General features: G+C 44.3%; 1 long non-coding RNA gene across 3 annotated transcripts in view; it reads right to left on the bottom strand.

Moving 5' to 3' along the window:
* LOC129463810 (uncharacterized) overlaps window positions 1-23401 on the bottom strand; it is a 52836-nt gene extending 29435 nt beyond the window's left edge. For 2 of the 3 annotated variants that reach the window (XR_010115887.1, XR_008651294.2), the window contains exons 1-4: window positions 11749-11917; window positions 11225-11421; window positions 9790-9891; window positions 8121-8468 (exon numbers count right to left, since the gene is read on the bottom strand). This is a non-coding gene — a long non-coding RNA (uncharacterized lncRNA). Of the gene's footprint in view, window positions 1-8120; window positions 8469-9789; window positions 9892-11224; window positions 11422-11748; window positions 11918-23281 lie in introns of those variants that run through there. The other variant, XR_010115888.1, reaches the window with a different exon arrangement.
* Between the last annotated feature and the right edge of the window lie 33 nt (window positions 23402-23434).

Here is a 23434-nt window from a genome sequence, read left to right on the forward strand (position 1 = left end):
ATGAACTCAAACAAATTTACAAGAAAAAAACAAACACCCATCAAAAAGTGGGCAAAGGACATGAACAGACACTTCTCAAAAGAAGACATTTATGCAGCCAAAAAACACATGAAGAAATGCTCATCATCACTGGCCATCAGAGAAATGCAAATCAAAACCACAGTGAGATACCATCTCACACCAGTTAGAATGGCCATCATTAAAAAATCAGGAAACAACAGGTGCTGGAGAGGATGTGGAGAAATAGGAACACTTTAACACTGTTGGTGGGACTGTAAACTAGTTCAACCATGTGGAAGTCAGTGTGGCAATTCCTCAGGGATCTAGAACTAGAAATACCATTTGACCCAGCCATCCCATTACTGGGTATATACCCAAAGGACTATAAATCATGCTGCTATAAAGACACATGCACACGTATGTTTATTGCGGCACTATTCACAATAGCAAAGAGTTGGAACCAACCCAAATGTCCAACAACAATAGACTGGATTAAGAAAATGTGGCACATATACACCATGGAATACTATGCAGCCATAAAAAATGATGAGTTCATGTCCTTTGTAGGGACATGGATGAAACTGGAAAACATCATTCTCAGTAAACTATCGCAAGGACAAAAAACCAAACACCGCATGTTCTCACCCATAGGTGGGAATTGAACAATGAGAACTCATGTACACAGGAAGGGGAACATCACACTCCGGGGACTGTTGTGGGGTGGGGGGCGGGGGGGGACAGCATTAGGAGATACACCTAATGCTAAATGACGAGTTAATGGGTGCAGGAAATCAACATGGCACATGGATACATATGTAACAAACCTGCACATTGTGCACATGTACCCTAAAACCCTAAAGTATAATAAAAAAAAGAAAATGTGGCACATATACACCATGGAATACTATGCAGCCATAAAAAATGATGAGTTCGTGTCCTTTGTAGGGACATGGATGAAATTGGAAAACATCATTCTCAGTAAACTATCGCAAGGACAAAAAACCAAACACCGCATGTTCTCACTCATAGGTGGGAATTGAACAATGAGAACTCATGGACACAGGAAGGGGAACATCATACTCTGGGGACTGCTGTGGGGTGGGGGGAGGGGGGAGGGACAGCATTAGGAGATATACCTAATGCTAAATGACGAGTTAATGGGTGCAGGAAATCAACATGGCACATGGATACATATGTAACAAACCTGCACATTGTGCACATGTACCCTAAAACCTAAAGTATAATAAAAAAAAAAAAAGAAGATAAAACTGGAAGCAGATATTCACACATTAAACAATAAAGTTCAAGGCCAGTTTAAATGAAAAAAAAAAAAAAAAAAAAAAAAAAAAGAAATCCAACAGCATTCCCAGATGCTAGCAATAACCACCTCGCAAGCAAGAGTGAGGGGGAGCCTGTTCGAAATAACAACCCAGTGTCTTAAACACCCAGGACTCGTTAGGCCAAGAAATGAGTACAAAATTTATATTGAAGAAACAACAAATTTTGTAAGGAACTATAGGAAAAAAATGGGTCAGCTGAGAGATGTCAGCATGATACAAAGGCAGAAACCAGAGATGGGGGGACTGGTAAGTCTGAGAGCATAAAAATATAAAACCCACCATGTACACATTTGTAAAGCAAACAGAAATATAAAACTCCACTAAGGGACATGAAAAAGCACGTGACTAGATGCAGAAACATGCTGAACACTTAGGAACCCTTTTATTTGTTGAAATATTTGGTCAAATAAGTGAAAAAATCAGGTAAAGCAGGGAATTGACAATGATACATATACTTCTCAAATGCTTCCTTTTAACTTAAAATATATGAGTCTGAATTGATTTGATTCTTGTGAGAACATCTCTGTGAGATCTGCTCTTTGAATTTGTTTTTTCCTGGCAAAAAGAAAAGAAATTTTAAAAATCTTATAATTCATCACTCATGATTTTAAGCTTTATTTCCTTAAATTAAGGCAAGAATTAAAGATGCTGTCATGGTGATCTGAGGGCAGAATCCCTTTGAATGTCATCTTCCTCCAATTTTTACAGCTTTCTTGCATATATTTGGTTTTGTAGCATTAAAAAACACTTTGCCAGTTTGTCTCCACCAAGCCTTCCTAAGCGCTCTCCCACTCTGCAGTCCTGGCCCATTCCCAAGAGGCGGCGATGCATGCAGAGGGCACCAGCGGGCCTGGCAGCCACCCCTGGCTCTGCTGAGCCTTAGCTGTGGGAGAGGCCACCTGGGCCCCCAGCTCTGGATGTGTGTGGAAGGATGGAGGGGCGCAGGCTGGCCTGGCACGTGGGCTATATGTGGCCAGCCAGAACAGCTGGCACCACACTTGACAGGAAAACTCAGTATTTGATTCCCTAATTCCTCCCCTAGGAATTTTTCCTAATGGAACTGAGTGCCCACTTCATAGTAGTGGTTATCTCTGCATAAATTTTATTTCCTTCTTTGTGTTTTCCTGTATTTTTCAAATGGTCTGCAATCTACACGGATTACTTTTATATTTAGAAAAAAATTAATTGTAAAAACATTGTTTGAAGTTTAAAGAGTGCCATCTTGGTTACTACTCAAATCTTCATACCGTCCTTACGTTTTTCAGTGTTAACTCCCCAAACTATGGCGCCCATCTCCCTAGGACACATCATAGGAAGGCCTGCTTCAGTGAGAATGCACTCGAGATAGGAAATTACCCGTGTTGATAAGCGGGGCCTGCCTATGTTTTCAAATTTCACGTTCCCTAATAAAAGGAGTAGGATAAAATGCCAGCATGCTGACATTTCAGGACACTGCCGTCCGGGTGGGGCTGGGCACTGCGCTGCCCACTCTGTTCTGACTCCCACTGTCCTCTGACTCTTCCTGTGTTGTCTTGCCATGTTCCCATGGGGAAGGTGTCACACACTCAGTGCCAGTGGATGATGATCAGAGGGGATATGACAGGGCTCTAGGTGGTACCTGGATGGATATTTTTAAAAATAGTTACCAATTTATTTTAATGTGCTGTAGAAAAAAACAGGCAGCACAATGGACCTGCAATCTCACACAGATGTATTTAAATGTAAACATATTTTACATTTAAATGTATTTAATGAGTCTATTGAAGATGCCCTAGGTAGACAATAATTCAGAGCACGTGGATATGGCAAAACTTTGAAATCTGCACACAGAAGGGTGCAATTTGGGAAACTGTCATGTGAGATCACACTTGGACTGCACATTACAAACACAGCAGGTCGCATCTGTGTTTCATTGCTTTTAAATATCTTTTAGCAGTGCATTCTATGTAGGCATCGGTTCTGATTTACTTAAGAAGATGGTCTTAACTTCCTATCCTTTCTCTTAGTTGGTTTCAGTATTATTACAATAGGATACACTGAAGTTTTGAATAATTTATTAAACGAATCTTTACCTCCTAGATACAACTATATTGACTTTTTTCTAAGTACTACACTTTTGAAATAAAATAAAGCCTCACCTCAACAACAGAAGTGGGGTCCAGAAGATCCCGTGGGTGGGATGTGGGGGCATTCCTGCAAGGTTGAGTGGCCCCTGCTGGGACCCTACGTCTGGCTTAAACTGTGACGGAAAGATTCTGGGTCTTGTGGTTGCCTGGAGCGTCTAGGATTCAGCAAGGATTCCAGGACTGTCCTGGGGAGCAGCTGCCGTTTAATTAGCCTGACAGAGAGATTGCTCCTGGAGAAGCCTGTAGACGCAGGACTCCTGCCTTGTTGAAGGATCAGGTGTAGCAAGTGAAGAGGGAAGGTGAGGAGGCTGCCAGCCACCCGGTCAGCGGGTGCTGCTTAAGAGAAAGTGTTGGCCAGGTCTGCAGGGTCAAGAACCAGGACACAGGCCTTTGATTTGTTACGTGAAGGGCCTGCTGGGGCTCGGATGCAGGTTGATGACAGACTCAAACTTGCCATAACCTCCTCCTCAAAGTATCCTCATTCCAAAAGTCTAGGGGATTAATTCCAAAATAGTTAGATAGCCCCCTTGTATTTCTTCGTGGGTGTTTTTATGATCCTTCCTCTTTCTTTATCACCTTAAAACCTGACAAGCAGGTGCCTGGGGCTGGGGCTGGGGTGATGAAACCTTTTAGCATTGCTTGGGATGAGGCTTGCTGCATGTGAAATCAATGCCAAGATGCGCTTTGAGTAAGGAAACTTTCTGGAATTAACCTTTGAGTTATTTATTTCCATTTTGCTGATAAGGGCTTGAAAGTTCTATCTGGGTTGCAAACACGGCCCTGATTGCTTATTAACTGCGTGATCTCCTACAGGTCACTGATTCTTCTCAAGGCCCGGTTTCTTTATTTGTAGCTTGAGGCAGTGACACCTGCCTCATGGGGTTGCTGAGAGACTGAGTGAGGCCTCTCCGCCCGCGTGTGCTGCAGCATCCGGCACACCGTGTGCTCAGTAGGCAGGGATTGCCCATCCTTCTTGTTACAACCACACAGTTGTCCCTGGTATTTGCCAGTGTATTAGTCCATTCTCACACTGCTAAGAAAGACCTAAACGAGACTGGGTAATTTATAAAGAAAAAGAGGTTTAATGGACTCACAGTTCCACATGGCTGGGGAGGCCTCACAATCATGGTGGAAGGCAGAGGAGGAACAAAGACACATCTTACAGGGGGGCAGGTGACAAAGTGTATGCAGGGGAACTGCCCTTTATAAAACCATCAGATTTTGTGAGACTTACTCACTATCACGAGAATAGCACAGGAGAAACCCACCCCTATAATTCAATTACCTCCCACCAGGTCCCTCCCACAACACGTGGGGATTATGGAACCTACAATTCAAGGTGAGATTTGGGTGGGGACACAGGCAAACCCTATCAGCCAGTGAGACTTTGGGACCCACCCTTCCAGGCTGTGGCTCCCTCACTGTCATCTTCACACACTTCTGCGGTGCCTGAGCTGCAGTCACCGTGGCAACTGGGATTGACCTTTTAAAGTATCTGTATTCATAAATATCACCCGGCCAGGCTGACAGCATCCAATTGACACTAACAAGCTTAGTGTCAAAATACTATTAACCTGTTTTGCCTTTACAGACTTATTTTTAAAATAGTGTGAATTCAGATGTGTTTGATTAGCAGCTTTTCACTGGAGTTGCCGCCCAGCGCAGCGAGGGGTCTTCTGCAGGCCGGGCTGCCTCTGCACTCCCGTGCCTCCAACAGGGCAGCCATTAGTTGGACCAGGCTGGTCTTATTCTCCAGCTCCCTCATTATTTGGGGGGAGTTCCTCACAGCCTCCTGTTAGTTCTCCTGATTTTGTGTATTCTTATTCTCATGTTGCCCATGTTTGGCCTAAGAGAAGGCGCCTCTTGGCCAGCTTCCTGGAGGACTCTTGCTTTCTTGCATGCCACAGCGGTGACAGCTCCTGCAAAGCCCTCCTGGTAAAGTCATTGGCAGATCCCTGTCTTTGAAAGTGTTCATATTTGGAAGAAAGTGAGTCCAAAGCTGCGAATGTCCGTCCTCCTGCCAGACAGCTGAGTGCTATTGTTTGGGAATCTGTGAGAACTTTGCTATGGCAAAATCCCTGGCCATCAACAGCAGCCTCTTGAGCAGAGCACTGAGACAGTAAAGGTGCCTGGAGGCGATTTGCATCCATGGACCAAAAAATTTAATTCCCCCTGAACTTTATCAGTGGATGTAGCAATAATTGGCTTCACTAGTGCTGTGTCCATTGGCAAGTGGAGATCTTCTCTGTTCCTCAACTGTGTAGAGGGGGAAACACGCGGGGAAATCATCCACATGGCGCTGGAGACACAACCGGACGCGCGGTGTGCAGAGCCCCAGGGGTGTGGACTCAAGGGCTCTAGGAACTGTGTTCAGGGGAGAGGAGAGGGTGCAGAGGACATGACGGAGCCGTAGAAACCAGCACACAGGGTGGGGCCGGCATCCCGTTGGAAGTTGCCATTATAATACGCTCATGATAGGAAAAAAAATGTAACAGAAATCACCTAGAGTCCCATCACCCAGAGAAACCACAAACCATCCTTGAACATTTTGCCATATTTCCCTTAAGAACTCTTATATTGTAGTTCAAAGAAAAACATGGTTGGGCTCATATGTCATATATATAATTTTATGTCTTTTAGAATGGAATTATCACAGATTACTTTATCATAACTCATGGATGGAATGTTATTAATTCTTGACAAATGTTATTCTTTCTTTCTCCATGACCATACATTCAGAGAATTTACCACAGCCACTTAATAACCTCCCTGTTAGACATTTGGTTGGTGTACATTTTTTACTAATACTAATAATGCTATACTACAATGAATATTTTTGGCCATAGTTTTTCTGCATTTTGAATTATTTCCCTTGGATAAATTCCCAGAAGTAGAATGTTGGGAAAACAAATGCCTTTAAGACTCTTCATAAATATCACCCGGCCAGCCTGACAGCATCCAGTGTTTTGAGTTAAATACAATATATTCAATACCAAAACATTTGTATTTTGCTGGAGAGTTCTGAGAAGTTTTTCTCCCTTGAAGAGCTGTGCAAACCATGCTGCATAGTGAGTAGTGCGGTGGTTAGGAGGAGGACACTAGGAGCACTGTGGTCTTCTGACACTTACGGGTACCTGTGCGCACCCAACACATTGTGGTCTTATGATATTTATGGGGCACCTACTGTGTGCACCCAACACATTGTGGTCTTATGATATTTATGGGGCACCTACTGTGTGCACCCAACACACTGGGCGCTGGGAGGGATGAAGAAGAAGAGGCTGAATCCTCAGGGCATGGCGTCTCCTCCTGGCCTAGAGTGAGGGTGACGCCTAGATGGGCATCGTGGAAAAGCCCCTGGGGAGATTCTGAGCAGGACTGGTGGACACAGACGTGGACAAGGTGTCCTGGAGCATCCTGGTCGTGATGCAGGAGAAGCTCTAACACATGCTCAGCCTTGGTTGTGACAGAAGAACAGAGAGGAATAAGAAATGCCTTTAGGAGCTCCCAACCCAAGGGAGTGGGAGGATGTTCTGCACCGTTGTTCTGGAAGCTTGGGTCTAATTTTTCAGTTACTTAGTTACTTATGGCTTTGAGGCCGGATAGCTTCGTATATTTTGTTTCCTGAAATGACCCCACAGGTTCTACGGAGCAGGAGAAAAGGCTAGACAGGGGCCCCCGCTGGATGAGACGACCTTCCCGCCCCCTCGGTCTGGGAGTCTGTGATCTTCAGGGCCAGCCCCCAGCTGGCGGGCCCCACCTAGAAGCTGAGTGTGCCTCTGCTGGTGGTCTCAGCCGTGGCAAGGCAGCTCTCATCGCCCTCCAGCCTGCGGTGGTTTTGATAAAGCGGCATTTCTGCCTTGTTGGAGCCTGGTTAGTGATGATGCATCTTAGTCCAGGCCTCGAGTTAGAAATAAGAACCCCAACCCTTGCATGAGCCAGAACTGCCTTGGTTTGCTGGTGTCAGTTCAGAGCATTGAAATTCCTGCTTCACTTTAAAGAAAAATCTGTGCAGTAAATCTGTGCAATCTGTGTTTCTAGACTGTGTGAGAGAACTCTGAACTTTCTGTCACTTATTTTTAGAGCTGTCCCAACAATGACTCCCTCTGCCCAGACTCTGCCTGGGGGAAACCACCTTCCTGTCTCAGGTGAGCCTGACCCCCTCCCCATCCCTTAGCTGCTGTTGGACTTCAGAACAGATTGCAGGCAGCAGCTACAAACCTCAGCTTCCGAAATGTCACTCATTCATCCACTCGCCTGTGCAATCATCTCTCTAAACTCCCTATTGGGGTCAGTTCTGCAAGTGTGTCTAGGGCCGCACACACAACGGTGGGCAACGCCCGCACTCACTGGCACGATGGGTCTGGCCCTCCAGGACAGACAGTGGGCCTGTCACTTGGCCCATCACTTCCAGACACAACCCCTCCTCTTTAGCGAAGTGGGGAATTTGTCAAACACTGGCCCTAGCAGGCATAGCACAGCACCTGGGTTCTAACAATCCACGAGGGGAGAAAAGGTGCAGGACACTTAACGGGGCCACGTTTCTTCACGAGGACTTCAAGGTTCTGCACAAGGACGTGAGTGAATCTCAGACACAAAAAGTATATTCTGCATGGTTTCATGTCTATAACTTTCAAAAACAGACCACACTTACCTCTGATGGGAGACATCAGGACGTTGGTTGCTCTGGTGGGGAGTTGGGGGCAGGTGGTGGGGGTTGCTGAGAAGGGTGTGCAGGAGCGTTCCGACGAGAGGCTGTGTCTCTACTGGGGTGAGGGTTGCATAGGAGAAGCAACTGATCAAAATTGCACAATGAAGATTTGTATATTTCATTATTTGCCTGTTTTACCTCCCAAATCCCTCACTCAGATGCAATGGAATAGGAGCACTGGAGACGCAGACAGCTGAACATCGCACACTGTTGCCCAAGGCTGGTCTGGCTGCTGGGGCTGCACACCGGGCTGGGATCTTGGGTTTTCCAAGTTTATGCCTCTTTTCCGGCCTGAGAATAAACCAGTAGAGAAGAGGAGGTCAGGAACTTGGTGACTGTGCCATCCAACGTGGTGAGATGAAGGCAACAGTGCCCATCTCAGAAGGTTGTCGTGAGGATTATGTGAGTTAATTTACAAAGAGCATACAACATGCCCAGGGCTGTGGTTGTTTTGTGAACATCATTAAAGTCTGGTAAACTGTTTCCCACTCAGCTGTGGCTGCAGCACTGGGAACACTGGCTGCCTTAGGTGCTGGAGGTCGGACTGCAGCCTGGGTCCTTTCAGTCCAGATTCCTCAGTTTCACTGGACAGAGAGGCTCACCTTTGGAAACACCACAAAAATCCACTTGTGTTATTTTTGTTGGTTTATTACTAAATGGTCATGTGATTTATTTGGTATAGCAACTCTGCCTTTTCCCAAGAGGTTCCCTGCTTGGGGTATTATCTCAGATGGAGGGCTGAGGCTGTCTGGTCCCATCCTGGTGAGTGGTGGGTGAAGAGACGTGGTGTCCAAACCACATCACAAGTAGTGGAAGAGGGTGTTAAAATCTCTGTCCACACTGGAAATTACTAAAACATATTATTCCCCACAGATAGGTTGCAAAGCCTTGGTCTACAAGGTCAGAGACCTTTTTATGTGGGCCCAGCACTGTCCACAGCCTGAGAGAAGAGTGAACAGAGAACAGGTGAAGCAGCTGTGACTAAAGAACCTGCCCTGCCTTCTCCTCTAGGGCAATGGGGGTAGGCCTAGGGTGTCCTTTGGCTTTAGCCAAGCTCTACCATGCAGACAGTAAGACAAGAGCAGAGCTGCGACAACCACCAGGCCCATGATATGCCCCCAGCCACCCCACAGAGAATCCACTATTAATACCATGTTACTCCCCCTGTCAATCCCACATTACCCCATCATCAATCCTACTAGCTATAGACCACTAAGCTCAAGGGTCTGTCGCCACCTCTTGCCACAGTCAGTGTTCACAAACAGTGTCTGCAGGGCTGCTCTCTCAGGGCTCTGAAGGGAAGCTGATGGTGGAAACCTGGATGTTGGGAGACATGGCTCATGGCAGTGGGCATCTCCCCATTTCAACCTCATATATTTTTCACATGGGTCAGGAACCACAGAGCATTCCAGCCGTTCATAGACATGGACATGATGTCAGTATTTCCTGCTGACCTTCCTCTGTGGAATGTGAGGACTCCTACCCCGTGGGCCCCGGCTGGGAGCAGCACTCCTGGTCCATCTGCCAAGTCAACTGCTTTTCCTCCTTCTCACCTCTCTGCAAAGCATGCTTTCCTCACCCCAAAAGGGTAGCATAAAAGGAAGGAATGTACCAGCCGCATGCCAACTCTCACTCTCCCTCTTTGCAGCATAAACCTTCTGATTTCTTATAACCCTTTCCCATCTAAAGCCAATTGGTGCAGCAATATATGATTCTGAAATTAACAATAGAACCTTATTAGTGCAAAATGAAGCCAAGTTTGCTGTAGGCTGAGATGTTTTGGATCATCTAAGGGAGTTAAGTTATTTTAGCACCACAAAGACATTCTCTAAAAACATGTTCTCTTGGAAGGCAGCACGAGACAAAAAGACTAATGATATCTTGTGCTGTTGGGTAATCTCAGGTGGGCCCTTAACTTTTCCAAATCACAGTCTCTCAGGAGGCTGCAGATTAGTGGGTTCCCATGGCCTCTTTTGAGCTATGGCACTAGACAAGGTGTTTTATAATGGGAAGGGGCAAAAAGTGAGCTGTGGAGTCTATAGACTTAGTTTGAATTCTGGTGTTTCAAGTTTCCAGGGATGTGACCTCAAAGAGCATGTTTAACTTATTCTCAGATACCCTTTCTGTGAAGAGGGTAAGGCAACTTAAGGGTTAATACAGAGGATTCAAAATAAAATATTTAAATGATAAATTTTTCAATAAATGATATTAAGACAATTAGTTATCCATTTTGCTAAAACAAAATTCTTCCTCTCTACTCTTTATCTCATGTATTAAAATACACTTCAGAGGATCAAAGATTTAAATGTAGGCTGGGCACAATGGCCCACACCTGTAATCCCAGAACTTTGGGAGACTGAGGCAGGAGGATTGCTTGAGGCCGGGAGTTTGAGACCAGCTTGGGCAACATGGTGAGACCCAGTCTTTACAAAAAAAAAGAAATAAAAAAATTGGGGCTATAGAGAAAAAAAGAAAAAAATTTAAAATTTCACTGGGCATGGTGGTGCATGCCTGTAGTCCAAGCTACTCAGGAGGCTGAAGTGAGAAGATTACTTGAGCCCAGGAGTTTGAGCCTGGGGTGAGCTATGATTGTGCCACTGTCCTCCAGCTTGAGTGACACAGCAAGACCTGGTCACACACACACACACACACACACATTCAAATTAAATTTAATAAAAGTTTTTTTAAAAAAAGATTTAAATGTGAAAGAAGAAAGAGGGCACTCCCTCTGTGGTCACCACTGGCTCTCAGAAGTAGTGTGTGAGCAGGAGGCTCTGCTGTGATCCAGGAGCACTGGCATCTATGAAGAGGCAAACTAAGAAAAATTCTTTCTGCTATCTTTCCTTTCAGTAATGTTTATCTTATGAACACTCAACTGAAAAACCACTCCACCTAAAAGTAGGAAAGATGGCAATTCTAAATAGCAACTATTATCCCAGGGAGACCCCTCAGATATGTGAGGAATCAAGCCATAAATGTGCATTTGCTGGACATTATATGCCACATCATCTCTATGACTACAGATTTTAAGAATAATTTTTACTCACTTAACAATTTCACTGTAACAGTGAGCAATAATGTGAAAAATGTGCTTTATACAGTGCTGCTGATGGGTACACAGACAAGTGCTTGCTGCAATTATTTCTGAATCTAGCTGGATCCCGGAGTCATGAAGATATAAGCTCTGTGGGAGCAGGGACCATCTCTCTTTCTCGCATCATAGGCACTTGGTAAATACTCATGGCTGTGAAAAAAAAAAAAAAAGAAAGAGGGAAAGAAAGAGAAAAGGAGGGCAGGACAAAGAAAAGGAAAAGAAAGACAGAAAGTAATAGAAAGCAAAGGTGCATATTTTTATAATCTTAGAATGAAGAAGACCACTCAGGAAAATCTTAACACCTCTCTGGATAAAAAATTCAGAAGGCACTACAAAAAACAAAGCTAACAAAATATGTTTACACTTTTAAACTCTTTGTGGAAAAAAAAAAATGGTAAATGAAAGAAAAACTGGGGGCTGGGAGTTTTCAATTCACTTGACAAAGAGATGATTTCCATAACTACAAAGCATGCTTACCAATTAAAAAGTAGAGAACAGGCCCCAACTTTTGGTAATGGCAGAATAGTCCCCACTGAACCAACCTTTGCACAGGTAACAGCTATAAACTTTAGGTAAAATATGGGGGGAAAACCTGCTTGAAGGCACTGGAGTGTGATAGAAGCAGGCAAACGCTGGAGTTCTTTTGGTGATGGAAATGTCCTGTGCTTCAACTGCACTAATGTTTGTGTCCTGATTGTGATGTCGCTCTGTAGCTTTGTGAGTTGACACTGGGGGAGGCTGGGTGAAGAGGACACAGGATCTCTGTGTTACTTCTGTGTGTCAATCTACATATACTTCAAAGTAAAGTTTAATTTTTAAAAAGCAAATTTATGGCTGGGCATGGTGGCTCACGCCTGTAATCCCAGCACTTTGGGAGGCCGAGGCTGGCAGATCACAAGGAGATCTGGAGATCAAGACCATCCTGGCTAACATGGTGAAACCCCGTCTCTACTAAAAATACAAAAAAATTAGCTGGGTGTGGTGGCAGGCACCTGTAGTCCCAGCTGCTTGGGAAGCTGAGGCAGGAGAATGGCGTAAACCTGGAAGGCGGAGCTTGCAGTGAGCCGAGATCATGCCACTGCACTCCAGCCTGGGCAACAAAGCCAGACTCCATCTCAAAAAAAAAAGGAAAGTCAATTTATGTCATTTATATGATTAGAAAATAAAGGATTAATTCTAATCATCAACAGATGTATAACAAACACTTGAAAATCAACAACCATTAATGATTAAAGAAAAAACCCAGGAAGCTTGAAAGAGAAGGAAGTTATCTCATACTGATAAAGAACATTCTTAAAAACCTAGAGTGAACATGATATTAGTGAAATATCAGTTTCCTCTTAAGATAGGAAACAAGGCAAGATTGACATTCTAGCCATTTCTTTCCACCATTGTCCTAGAGGGCATGCTTAGTGCAATATGACAAGAAAGAAAGCCAGGTAAACAAAAACCTCACAGCAAAGGCTGAAGGTCTGTTAACCTCAGCTCCTTTGGTCTAACACATCATGTCCAGATTTCAAGAAAAAATTACAAGGCATGCCAAAAGGCAAAAAATACTGTCAGAAGACATAAAATGAGCGTCAGAACCAGCTCAGATATGGTAGAAATTTAGGAATTATCAGATCAGGAATTTTAAATAACTGTGATTAATGTGCTAAGGGCTCTAATAATAGAGAAAGTGAAAAATATTAAAAAATGGATGGGTAAGATTGAAATGCAAAGAAAGTGTAAAAAGGAAATGCAAGAAATTATAAACACTGTAACAGAGGTGAAGAGTGTGTGTTTAATGGGTTCATCAGTGAGCTGATAAGAAAAGAATCAGCCTGACATGTGGGTCAAAGAAACCTCAAGAGAAATTAAAAAGTATTTTGAACTAAATGAAAATGAAAATGCAACCTATCAAAATTTGTGAGAATCAGTGAAAACAGAGCTTAGAGGGAAATTTACAGCATTGGATGAATATATTGGAAAAGAATAAACATCTAAAGTCAATAACTTAAAATTCCATCTTAAGAAACTAGAAAAAGAAGAGCAAATCAAATGTAAAGTAAGCAGAAAAAAATAATAAAAATTAGAGCAGAAATCGATGAAATTGAAAACAGAAAAACAATAAAGAAAATCAATGAAATCAAAATCTGGTTCTTTAAAAACATTAACAAAATTGATAAACCTTTAGTCAGACTAGTCAAGAAAAAAAAAGAGAAGACACAAACCTCTAACATCAGAAATGATAGAGGGACTTCACCATAGATCCCGTGGACATTAAAAGGATAATACATGAATATAATGAACAACTCTATGCCCAGAAATTTGATACCTAGATGAAACTAACTAGTTACTTGAAAGACACAATCTACCAAAACTCACACAAGGAGAAATAGATTATCTTAATAGACATATTTATTATAGAAATCGGATCAATAACTGATAATCTTTCCAAAGACAAAATACCAAGACCAGAAAGGCTTACTGGTGAATTCTACCAAACATTTAAGGAAGAAATTATACCAGTTTTCTGCCATCTGCTCCAGAAAACAGAAACAGAGAGAATATTTCCTAATTCATTCTATAAGGCCAGCATTATCCTAATATCAAAATTAAAGACAGTACAAGAAAGGGAAACTAAGGACCAATATCTCTCATGAACATAGACGCAACAGTTCTCAACAAAATATTAGCAAATTAAATTCAACAATGTATAAAAAGAATTCTGCACCATGATCAAATGGGCTTTATTCCACTTAGGCAAGGCTGGTTCAACATCCAAAAGTAGTAGTGAAATTAATCACATCAACAGGCTAAAGAAGAAAAATCATATGATCATATCAGTAGATGGATAAAAAACATTTGACAAAAATCCAACACCCATTCATGATACAGACTTTCAAAAAACTAGGAATAGAGAACTCCCTCAATTTGACAAAGAACATCTACAAAAACCTACAGTTAATGTCATACTTAATGGTGAGAAACTAGACACTTTCCCCCAAGATTAGGAAAGGGCAGAGATGTTTCTTTTCACTTGCTCCTATTCAACATCATATTGAAATGCAATAAGACAAGAAAAGTAAATAAAATGTATGCAGATTAGAAGACATAAAATTTTCTTTGTTTGCAGATGACATGATTGTTCAGATAGAAAATGACCAAGAATCAACAATTTTAAAACCCGTCCTTAAACTAATAAGTGACTATAAGAAGACTGCAGGATCCAAGGACTGTAAATAAAACATCAATTGCTTTCCAATATACCAGCAATGAACAACTGAAATTTAAAATTTAAAAAATACCATTTACATTAGCCCCAAGTTAAAAAAAGACAAATATGTAGGTGCAATCTAACAAAATATGTATAAGATCTATATAAGGAAAACTACAAAACTTTAATGAAATAAATTTTTAAAATCCAAGAAAATGGAGAACTATTCCATGTTCATGGATAGGAAGACTCAGTATTATCAAGATGCCAGTTCTTCCCAACTTGCTATAGAGTCAATATATTCCATTCAAAATTCCAGCAAGTTATTTTGTGAATACCAGGAAACTGATTTTAAAGTTTATGTAGAAAGGCAAAAGACCCAGAATAGCCAACACAATACTGAAGAAAAAGTCACAGAACTGATACTACCTGACTTCAAGACTTACTATATAGCTATGGTAATCAAGACTATGTGGTGCTGTTGAAATAATAGACAAATGGATCATTGGAGCAAAATAGAAAGTCCAGAAAAAGACTCACACAAATATAGTCAACTGATGTTTGAAAAGAAACGAAGACAATTCAAAAGAGAAATGATAGTCTTTTCAACAAATGGTGCTGGAACAATTGGATATCCACATGCAAAGTTTAAAAAGTGAAATTAGATACTGATTCTACACTTTTCACTAAAAATTTATTCAAAATGGATCATAGACCTAAATGTAAAATGCAAAACTATAAAACCCCTAGAAGATAACATAGGAGAAAATCTAGATGACCTTGGGTATGGCAATAACTTTTTAGATACAACACCAAAGGCATGATCCTGTTGATGACAAAATAAACTCTGCAAAATATTTTAAAATTATTATTCTGAGCCAATGTGAGTGACCATGGCCTGGGGAACAGTCTTAAGAGGTCCTGAGAAAGTGTGTCTGAGGTGGTCAGGTTACGGTTTGGTTTTATATGTTTTAGGGAGACAGAAGTTATAAGCAAAGGCATAAATCAATACACAGAAGGTATATATTGATTGATCCCAGAAAGGTGAGACATTGTGAAGCAGGGGCTTATAGGTCATAAGTGAATTCAAAGATTTTCTGTTTGGCAATTGGTTGAAAGAGTTAAGCTTTGTCTAAAGACTTGAAGTCAGTAGAAAGAAATGCTTGAGTTAAGATAAGAGGGGTTGTGGAAGCCAAGGTTCTTGTTATGTAGATGAAGCCTCCAGATAGCAGGCTTCAGAGAGAATGGATGGTAAAGGTCCCTTTTTGGACCTTGAAAGTTGTCAGTCTCAATTAATCTCTGCTAGATCTGGGGAAGGCTTGGCTGTATTAATGGAGATTCTCTACGGATGCGAATTTCCCCTACAAAAGGTGGCTTTGCAGGGCCATTTACAAATATGTCAAAGAAATATACCACGAGATAAAACATTTTCATTTTCTTCAGGGTTTGCTATCTGTCTTGCGATGCTATGCCAGAGTCGGTTGGAATTTGGTACCTTACTGCCACAGAGTCTTCTCTGTCAGTCTCATGATCTCTATTTTAATGTAAATGTTGGTTAGCTGTGCCTAAACCCCAACAGGGAGGGGTTATAATGAGGTGTGTCTGACCTCTCTTCCCATCATGGCCTGGAATTTAGTTTTTCAGGTTTCTCTGGGATCCTATTGGCCAAGAGGGGGTGTGTTCGGTCAGTTGGGGGGCTTAGGATTTTATTTTTGGTTTACAATCCATAAAAGAAAGAATTGATAAGCTGGACTCCATCAAAATTAAAAACTGCTCTGTTAAAGACATTGTTGAGAGAATGAAAGGACAAGCTACAGACTAGAAGCAAATATTTGCAAAACACAAACCTGATAAAGGAATGGAACTTAAAATGTACAAAAGACTCTTAAAATTTGACAATAGGAAAAAAACAACCCAGTTAAAAAGTGGGCCAAAGATGTGAAAAGACACCTCACCAAAGAAAATATACAGATGGCAATTACGCCCATGAAAAGATGCTGCACATCATATGTCATTTGAGAATTACAAATTAAAACAGCAATGAAGCCAGGCCCATGGCTCACTCTTGTAATCCCAGTGCTTCAGGAGGCCAAGGCAGGAGATTGCTTGAGGCAATGAACTCAAGACCAGCCTTGGCAACATAGCAAGACACCATCTATCAAAAAATTTAAAAATTAGCTGGGCACGGCGGCACGCACCTGTGGTCCTGGCTACTCAGGAGGCTGAGGTGGGAGAATCGCTTGAGCCCAGGAGATTGGGTCTGTGGTCAGCCATGATCATGCCACTACACTCCAATCTGAATGACACAGCAAGACTCCATCCCAAACAAACACAAACAAACAAACACCATAATGAGCTACTACTACACACCCATTAGAATGGCTAAAGTATAAAATATGAACTCCAAATGCTAGGAAAGATTAGGAGCAACAGAAACTCTTGTTCATTGCTGGTGGGAGTGCAAAATGTTGCAACTGCTTTGGAAAACATTTGGCAGTTTCTTATAAAACTAAGCAACCTTTACCATATATATATAATGAAAACAAACCAAACTGTCTTCTCCTACTATATTGTCAACACAGAACACTCCTGGTCCTCAAAATGTGGAGGGGCTTTCTCCACACACCTGTAATTGCCTGATGGGTTCTTCCTGCCTGCCATACAGACAAAATCAATTCATGAGACCATGGCATTGTAGTAGAGAAAAGAGTTTAACTGATGTGAGGCCGGCCCACATGGGAGAACTGGACCAATCCCTTAAATCAGTCTCTCCAAAGGCTTAGAGGCTAGGGTTTTTATGGACAATTAGGTGGACAGTGGGCTATGGAATGGGTGCTGGTAAGTGGCTGGGGATGAAATCACAGGAGTGTGGAAAACAGTCCTCATGTGCTGAGTCAGCCTCTGGGTGGGGCCACAGGACCAGCCTAGTCATGAGACAGGAGTCCAGGTGGGGTCAATCTAAAAACATCTCAAAAACCAATCTTAGGTTCTACAGTAATGATGTTATCTATAGCAGTGGTCTCCAAACTTTTTGACACGAGAGACAGGTTTTGTGGAAGACAATTTTTCCACAGACCAGGGGGTGTGGGAGAAGGTGTTGGGATGAAACTATTCCACCTCAGATCATCAGGCATTGGATTCTCATAAGGAGCTCACAACCCTAGATCCCTCTCATGTGCAGTTCACAATAGGGCTTGCACTCCTATGAGAATCTACACTTGATCTTAGCCAAAAGGCCGAGAAGTGATTCCTATGAGAATCTGATGACACTGCTGATCTGACAGGAGGCAGGGCTCAGGTGGTAATGCTTGCTCGCCTGCCTCTCATCTCCTGCTGTGCCTCCTGGTTTTTAACAGGCCATGGACTAGTACCTATTGGGGACCCCAATCTATAGAAGCAATTGGTAAAGACACAAGTCTTGTGACCTCTGCTCACATGACTCCTGAGCAGTAAGGGGTTATAGAAAGCATGCCTACATCTCAGCAGATTTCAGTTCCTCCCATAATTCTATTCTTGTAGCCTTTGAATAGTTTTACAAAGGCAGTTTTCAGTGCTTGAGCAAGGAGCGAGTTAGTTTTAGGGAGGGACTATTATTATACTTGCTTTCAAGTTGAACTATAATTCCTCCTGAAGTTAGCTTGGCCTACACCCAGAAATGACCAAGGACAGTTTGGAGGTCAGAAGCAAGATGGAGTCAACAGTGTTAGATTTCTCTTACTGACACAATTTTGCAACAGTGGTTTCACACCAAGCAATTCTCCAGTGCACACCAACACAGTGCCCCATAATTCAATTCTGACACTAACTACAGTTAGCACAGATGCCACAGGTTGAGGTATTTGCCTCACAAGATGGCCCTTATTTCCAATGCCAATTGCAAGTCCAAGGTCATTTCACTTGTGCTTCCAACCTTCTGGCTATTAATGGGGGGTTCTCATGGCCCTCCTTGTGTTAGATTACTTGCTAGAATGGCTCACAGAACTCAGGGTAACACTTTACTTATGTTCACTCACGCATGATAAAAGGATGTAAATGAATAGCCAGTTGGAAGAGATGCACCGGGAGAGGCACATGGGAAGGGGTGCAGAGCTTCCACACTCTCTGTGGGCACCACTCCAGGGACCTCCATGTACTCAGCAACCAGAAGCTCTCTGAACTCTGTCTTTTTGGATTTTTATGGAGGCTATCATGTAGGCATGATTTGTTAAATCACTGTCCATTGGCGATCAACTTGACCTTCAGCCTTCTCCTCTCCCTAGAGGTTGGGGATGGGACCACAAGTTCCAACCCTGTATGCACATGGCTGGTTCCTCTGGTGACCTGCTCCATCCTGAGGCTGTCCAGGCATCCCCAGCCCCCAGTCATCTCATTAGCACACAAAAGACGTTTGTCACTCCACAGATTCCAAGGCTTTAGGAGCTGTGTGTCTGGGAAATGGGAAAAGGACCAAATGTACATCACAAGATCATGCCATACAACCCAGAAATCATGCTCCAAGAGATTACCCAAATGAGTTCAAAACCACACAAAAATGTGCACACAAATGTTTATAGCAGCTTTATTCATAATTGCCAAACTTGGAAGCAACCAGATGAGCTTTCATGGGTGAATGGATAAGCAAACTGGTTCACCCAGACAATGGAATACTAGCCAGTGACAAAACAAAATGCACTGCCAAGCCCAGAAAAGACATGAAGGAACTGTAGCTGTGTTTGCTAAGTGAAAGGAGCCAATCCCAAATGGCTGCACACTCTGTGATTTCAACCATATGATATTTTGGGAAAAGCAAAACTATGGAGACAGTAAGAGAGGAGTGGTTGCCAGGGGTGAGGGAGGAGGGAGGGGTGAATTGGGAGCACAGATGAGCTTAAAGCAGTGAAGCGGCTGCAATGCTAGAGTGGTGGACACAGCCATGACATATCCATCCAACACACAGAGTGGGTGTAGCGCAGACCATGGAGTTTGGGTGACAGTAATGTCTCAGTGTAGCTTCAGCTATGGTAACAAATGGGTCACACTCATGCAAGCTGTCATTTGTTTATTATTATTGTTTTAGAGACAGGGTCTCACTCTGTCGCCAAGGCTGGAGTGCAGTGGTGTGATCTCAGCTCACTGCATCCTTGACCTCCCAGGCTCAAGCAATCAACCTCCCAAGTAGCTGAGAGTACAGCCACGCATCACACCAGCCAATTTTTTTTTTTTTTTTTTTTTTTTTTTTTTGTAGAAATGGGGTCTCACTTTGTTGCCCAGGCTGGTCTCAAACTCCTGGCCTCCAGTCATCCTCCCACCTCAGCCTCCCAAAGTGTTGGGATTATAGGTGTGAGCCACCAAGCCCAGCCTGCAAGCTCTTAGGGAAAACTGTGGTGGTGGGGAGGGAACACATGGGGACACTGTACTTACTGCTCAATTTTTCTGTTACCAACCTAAAGGAAGAAACTGAGGCAAAACTAATGTGATTTATTTGCACTGGGTGGAGGATGGCTTTCCCTGACATATGCCCAGCTTGCCTTGGGGAGTGCCCCCGGGCCCTTTGTTGCAAGCAGGTTTTCAAAGGCAAAAACGGGGTTCAGGGACTGGCCTGACACCAAATTGTTCATCAGGAATTCTCACCAGGAGCAAGTGTGTCGGTGACAGGACAGTGGCCAGGCCCATCTTTCCCCTCTTGATGGTCATCGTCCTCGAAATACCAGGAGGCAGCAGGACCCCCCAGGGTCCAGGTTCAGTCTTTGGAGATGCAGTCCGAGGGTCTGTCTGCAGAGCCTCCATTCATGCAGACCAACATGGAACACGACTCATGGGGGCACACGTCTCCGCCTTCCTATCAACCAGATTCATGTATGAATTCCCGCCAGGCCCTGGGTCACACCTAGTTAAGCGCTTTCCCTGGAGGAACACCTGCCATCCTCACAGCAGGGATCTCCAAGGATGGCCCAAGCATCGGCTTCCCAGTGATACTGCTCGTTCTTGCTCGGAAACTCCTTTTCCACGGTGGTGAGATATTGAACTTGACTCATGGAATAGAAGCTCCCGGGATGCCACCACCGTGTGAAATAGCAGCTCTTCGAATTACCTTTGTTATGTTTCTAATGCCAGGGTCCAAAGAAGCCCTCTGTTGCCACCAGATGCATTTTGAACCCAGTTCATTCAGAAACCATGGTTGGTGGTCATCAGCTACTTGTGTTCTGAGAAACCACAAAGTTCAACTTCAGCTCTTCAGTTATGGTCTTTTCATATTATTTTAGAATGTGAAATTTATGCTATGTGTCCCTCCTTTTATGTCGTGAACACAGCCTCCTCCGTATGGTGCCTAACTCTTCTGTGACCCTTGGGCTTTCCTTGTGTTTAACGTTCTGGTTTTCTCCTTCCTTGAGTTCCCTGTGGCCTCTTCAAGGTCCTGCCTTCCTCCCATTTATTCTTTGTGGTTCCGTACAGACTGATGCATTTATTTTGCCTTTCCTAACTAAGTATTCCTCACTCTGTTCTTGATGGATGGGGGAAGGGAGGGCAAAGAAGTTAAATTTACTTTAGGGCATCAAAATGAATGTCTACTTAATAACTTTGTAAAATGTAAAGTGATATATATAATTGTAAAGTAGTGTTAATTTTACCTAATAATTACAGTTAAAAAATATATCATTGGTTTACAGAAGTAACACTGCTTAGTGATGAGCTACACATTGTTGAGCTGTGGGCATGGGTTATGGGGTCCAGCATGCAGCATTGTGGAGTTCATTTGCAGCTGTTCCAAGAGATGAACCTGCAGCTCAAGGGGAAGTGGGAAGTAGCTGCAGTCTCGTTTTTTTTTGTTGTTTTTTTTTTTTGAAATGGAGTCTTGTTCTGTTGCCCAGTCTGGAGTGCAGTGGCATGACCTCGGCTCACTGCAACCTCCGCCTCCTGGGTTCAAGCAGTTCTCCTGCCTCAGCCTCCCAAGTAGCTGGGACTACAGGCGCCTGCCACCATGCCCGGCTAATTTTTGTATTTTTAGTAGAGATGGGGTTTCACCATATTGGTCAGGCTGGTCTTGAACTCCTGACCTTGTGATCTGCCCGCCTTGGCCTCCCAAAGTGCTGGGATTACAGGCATGAGCCACTGCGTGCAGCCAGCGGTCTCGTTTTAATGTCTCCCAGGGCCTGATATTTTTAAAGGGCTCAAATTCTTCAGATAAGAAAAACTTATATTGAAGCAAAGACTGCTTCTGAGTAAGAACAACAGAAGCAACCCCAGCGCCTGGAATATTGGGGTTCTAAAAAGCGACTTCTTACATGAACTTTTAGGTTTTATTATTTTATTGTCTATGGTTGGTAGCATTTAATGATTCATCTGAACGTGACTTTGAAACATACACTATGGCACAAAAACAGAATTCCAATTCCAATCAATGATGGGAAGAGAATGTGTGGCCTGGGAAGACCTGGACCTTGTCTGCTTTGGAGTTATTTCTTCACCTCTAACCCTCATGGCATACATTTGTGTAACTTGCAAGCTTGGAAGAACACACGTGCCTGATGTCCACACCCCACCCCCTAGAACCTGTGGATTGCTTGCTTACACTGCACCAGGGACTCTGCATAGGGAACTCGGTGATGAATCTTGAGATGGGAGATGCTCCTGATGACCTGGTGGGGCCCAGGTAGCCTGCAGGGTCCTCCTAAGGACGGAAAGGCTTGAAGCAGAGACTGGACACTGCTGTGCTGTGGGAGTGAGGATGGGTTAAGAGGCAGGAGCCAAGGGAGGCAGAGATGGACCCCCCAGTGCCTCCCGACAGAGCCTAGCTGGCAACGCTGTCATTTCAGAACTGTAAAACAACAGCTTTGTGTTGTTTTAAGTCAATAATAACAACAACAACAAAGTCAGGCTAATTCTTTCATTCAATGAATATTGAATGTGGGACCATGTGCCCATGATGCTGGGAGTGAGGACATGGCTGTGGAGGACATGGCCGGGCCCCTGCACTTGGGCAATGCAGCTCACAGCTGCACCGAGACTCACAGAGCCTCCTGCAGAAGCAGCAGAGGCCTTCGCGGGCAGGGGCCAGGGGCGGGTGGGTGGAGACAGCAGCAGGCGCTGGTCGGGCCCTAGGATGGCCGGGTAGCAGGGAGCAGGCAGACCCTCCCTAGGAAACCCAGCACCCCGCTGTCCTCCCGACTGCTGGCGCCCCCGCGCGCTGCCCCCCTTACCCACCATCGGGCGCCCTGCTGGTCACGAGGCCTCTGCGGCCGCCTCAGCGCATGAGGATTCTGTGAAGAGGGGTCGCGTGCCCCTCAGCCGGCATTTCCGGGGCTCGGGACCCCGGACCTCCCAGAAGAATCACCCTCCTATGCCAGAGCCCGACCTCAAGGGAGACGCTGGCGTGAATCTATCCCCGCCCGCCTGGGAGGGGATGGGGCTCCGAGCCTGGTCTGGGCTGTCCACCTGGGCATAAGCGTCACAGCCACTGCCAGGGGAGGGAGAACCTGGCCAGACGCCCCGCCGTGGGCTGTGGAGGGGCTGGCTCCACAGCCCCGTCCATGTGGGGCAGGCCTGGTGTTCCCTGGCCACGGCCTGGTCGCCCACACAGCCGGTGCTGGAGCCTCGCGAGAAGAGGGTCAGGGGACAGCCCCATTTGTCCCAGTTCCCGCGAGGGCAAGGCGGGGCACTGTCCAAGATGAAACCCTGTGGAGGGAGGGGAGCACACCTCAACGTTTCTTCCTTCCACTCTTGCAGGAAAATTTGGGGGAAATGTTATTAAGGCAGAAAGAGTGACCCTGTTCCTTTTTTTGGTAACTCCATTCATTCCACTTCAACCATAAGAATCCCAACCTGGAAACTTACCAAGCATCACAAACCACCTCGAAAAGCAACACCACACAGCCTACATGCGGGGTCGCTGAGGGGACATATACCGGGCCACTGAGGGGACGCACGCAGGGCCCCTGAGTGACGTGGGGACGCAGGCGGGGGCGCTGAGGGACGTGGGGTTGCTGA

The sequence above is a fragment of the Symphalangus syndactylus genome, chromosome 15, assembly GCF_028878055.3.
Source record: "Symphalangus syndactylus isolate Jambi chromosome 15, NHGRI_mSymSyn1-v2.1_pri, whole genome shotgun sequence".
Taxonomy (NCBI): domain Eukaryota; kingdom Metazoa; phylum Chordata; class Mammalia; order Primates; family Hylobatidae; genus Symphalangus; species Symphalangus syndactylus.